The sequence below is a fragment of the Microtus ochrogaster genome, chromosome 7, assembly GCF_000317375.1.
Source record: "Microtus ochrogaster isolate Prairie Vole_2 chromosome 7, MicOch1.0, whole genome shotgun sequence".
Taxonomy (NCBI): domain Eukaryota; kingdom Metazoa; phylum Chordata; class Mammalia; order Rodentia; family Cricetidae; genus Microtus; species Microtus ochrogaster.
In genome coordinates this window covers 20427454-20431359 of record NC_022014.1, presented here as the reverse complement: position 1 = coordinate 20431359, position 3906 = coordinate 20427454, and positions in this window count along the sequence as shown.

Sequence of the window (3906 nt, the reverse complement as noted above, 5' to 3'; positions counted from 1 at the left end):
ATAACAGAAGAACTTTGCATGACTATCCAAGCAAAAAAAAAAAAAAAAAAAAAAAAAAAAAAAAAAAGATTCCAGAAATAAACACATTTTGAAAGGCGCACCATTCTGAGCAGTGGGATGAAATCCTGACTTAGCCTTCAGGCATCAAATCGTTTCCCACATATTGTAGGGCTTATGTAGAAGCAGCACCACGAGGCGGTCTACTCTCTCATCCTAAAGCATAAGCCACTTCTCACTTCCTCTATCTCACAGGCATTGTATAACCTCAATTCATCCCAAGAAACATTAGGAGAACAGGTTTTTGAAAGTGGGGCCACGTTCACATCACTTGTGTTAGAGAACACAGAATACAACCTGAGCACCCTTTAATCTGAAAATTCAGAACTGGAAATATCCCTAATCTAAAACTTTTCAAGGGTCAGCGTGATACCACAAGTGAAAAATCCCGGGGCAGGAGGTGATGGCGCATGCCTTTAATTCCAGCACTCGGGAGGCAGAGGCAGGCGCATCCTTGTGAGTTAGAGACCAGCCTGGTCTACAAGAGCTAGTTCCAGGACAGGCTCCAAAGCTCCAAAGAAACCCTGTCTTGAAAAAAAATCAAAAAAAAAAAAAAAAGAAAGAAAAAGAAGGAAAGAAAGAAAGAAAGAAAGAAAGAAAGAAAGAAAGAAAGGAAGAAAGAAAGATCCCATCCCTGATGTCCTGTGACAGATCACTGAAATATTATTACCTTAATCCTTGAAGTTGCCTTAAGGCTATGCATTTAAGGTTTATGTAAAATATAAAAGAATATTGAGTTTAGAGTTGGATTCCAGCCTTAAGATATTATTATATGTATAAAGGTATTAAAATCCTAAAAACAAAAATCCCAAATCTGAAACACTTCTGATCCCAAGAATTAAAGCTAATGGCTGTTCAACTGTTCTAGTTCATAATTATTGTTATTTCATCTTACTGTGCCTAATTTATAAATGAAACATTATCAAAGGCATGTATGTACAGGAAAAAGGGAATATCTGTAGGATTTGGTACTAGTCATGGTTTCAGGCTCTCTCTTAGGTTTCTTGGACTCATTCCCTGTGGTTAGCGGAGAACGGTGTACACGTCTGACCATGCCTCTAGCCTAGAATAAAGTCAATAAGCATAAATAGCCTGGCATGAGCTGCTTCCTGTCTACTCCAGGGGACCTCCCTCTCACTTCTACCCTCTCTGCTTGAGACGGTCTAAATTTCCTTTGCTTCCTAACACGCTTTGATGTCTCTAAGACGTCACGGTTCATTTTCAGCTTTAAAGATCTCTCCACCATGCTCCACTCCTCTGGTGCATCCTTCGGGCTTCTGGGAATTTCACGTTTTCTTTTGGAAAGCTCTTTACTGCCCCTCATCTAGACTATGACTCTATTATAGATCTCCATGGCACTGCCTCCCTCAAGCCCTGAGAACTCTATTCTAATTGCTTATTGAGTTTGGCCAGAACAGAGAGCTTGTCTGTCTCACTTAATGTCGGACACCCTGTTCATAGGACAGTGCCTGAAAAAAAAGCAAAGAACTGGAGATCTGTACGAGCCTCTCATGTCAGGGAGAGTCAGTACAAACCCGAGGGCTGTCATTTGCCAGCTCCATGTTTCTGGCAACTTAACCAGGCTTTTCCAGTCGCCTCCACTGAAATAACGTGTGTTTCATTAAGCTGACGTGAGGTTGAAGTGAGGTGACGTGCTGAAAAGTGCTTAGCAAGGAAAAAGTTCAATATTCACTAATTCCGGTCTCCTCTCATTCCCAAGCAATGCTTGGGACACCTTTGCAGTTTTCTGGCCACACAACAATCTCTTTTAGTCTAGTTTTTGAGAAGCTTCTTAGGCACTCAAGGTCTGTTGAGTCGGTCCAAAATCTACGGAGTTAGAATTTGAATGGGAAGGAAGAACTGGGCTCTGGTTAACCAGCCCTCCGGGTACTGTCCTGAGGTTGGAAGGTCACTGGACCAGAGGAAAGGGACTTAGTCTTCTCAAAACTGACTTTCAGCCTTTTGAAGGGACTTCACTGGAATGCCAGTAGCACATTAAGGAGCTGTACGTCTATTTAGAACAAAAATTTCCACCTAAAGTGAGCAGACTCCAGGTGCTACCCAAATGGAGCCATTAGACTCCTGAGAGATTAGTACAGACAGCTTCTGATGGGGGATGGAAGTGGGCATCTGTAGTACCAGCAACTGAGTAAGAAGCTTGAGGCAGAGGGATTATGAGTTCCCCACCACCCTGACATGGTGAGACTCTTGTCTCAAAAACAAAAAAATTAACAAACAACAATAAACTCCCAAGAAATCATTATAGCTTTGATTTCTAATTTTTAAGTATAATTTAAAATGCCTGTTGAAGCTGGACATGGCAACTAATGCCCATAATTCTGGCATTCTGTAGGCTGTATCAGAATTGCCACAAACAAGATCAAGGCCAGCCTGAGCTCCAGAACAAGAACCTGCCTCAAAAATAAAGAAAGAAAGAAAGAAAGAAAGAAAGAAAGAAAGAAAGAAAGAAAGAAAGAAAGCAAATAAAGAAAGCAAATAAAGAAAGCAAATAAAGAAAGCTAAAAGGAACACACAGAATTATCTGGATATGATTCACTTAACCTGATATATGAAAAATATTGGAACTTTAATATGCAATAAATATTTAAAAGGAGACATACACACATATGCTATGAGGTCTTTGAAATTTGTATGCATTTTCACTCACAGAAAGTGCCACCCAGTTAAGTTAAAAGCTCAGTTTCAGGTGACACATTCCTGTAAACCTAGGTGTTCAGATTGCTGAGACAGGTAGAAGCTAGCTTGGATGACATAGCAAGTCCCAGAACAACCAGGCTGTATAGGGATGCCATGCCTTTAAAAAGGAAAATCCATTCCTTCATTCTAGTCCTCTTTCAAACACTAGTTATTTTCTGAGGGTTCATTAGCCACTTGTGGCTAGCAGCCACTTCATTAAACAGCAGAGATCTAAACCGTGGTTTTGAAACTTTGCCCTGCCCCTCCCTTACTAGTTGCTCGACCTTGGCAGGTGCCTTAGCCTATCTTGGAGAGACTGCTTTTGTCTGAACAGAGAGGATCCCTCTCTTCTTCAGCTGTGGTGATCAAAGAGGCAATCCACAGAAAGTATGTAGCCTGGGGCTTGTTGGCTCCTCATCAGTGGCAGTAAGTGGGATGGTTATTATTAGTATTACAATCCAAGGTCAAGCATCACAGGTCAGATGAGAAATAGGCTATGGGCTTGGCTCAGCTCATAGCCCCGGCATTCTAGCCACATAGGGTGCCTGTCCCCTTAAACATCTCACCAGACAGTATAATTTCCGGCCCTTCCCATCCTATTCCATTTTCAGGAGCTGAGCATGATGAACGAGGAGAAGTCGGAAGTGAGTCAGCAGGATAGCACTTAGAGCCTAAAAAAGCAAGCAGGACATCAGAATGCATAAGCAGGAATATAATGTGCAGGAAGTGGGAGATATCTTCCCTCTCTTCTAAGAACTGGCTCTCCTCAGGAGTTGTCTGCAGCTTCTTTGTACAGGATGGGCCGGGACCAGGGGAATTAAAGGACAGCAAAGAGAGTTATCAACACCAGTTATCCCGTATAATACATCACCAATACAGCCATTCTGCAAATAAAGAACAGATTCAGAAGCCTTCGAAAAACTCATACAGCTGGTGGGTGACAGAGCTGGGGCTGGCCAGCTCCTGTCATACCTCTCCCCTTTCCACTGAGCTCACAGTTGGAAGCGAAGCTTTGGAAGCATGGGCTAAAGGAAAGGGTATCCAGAAAGTGCTTTCCCTTGGAAACCTAGCAGCTCTCCTTACCAGGTACATGAAACATTAGCACTTTTGCTCAAAACCTTGCTTGGTGGCCAGGGAGGAACACCTGGGACC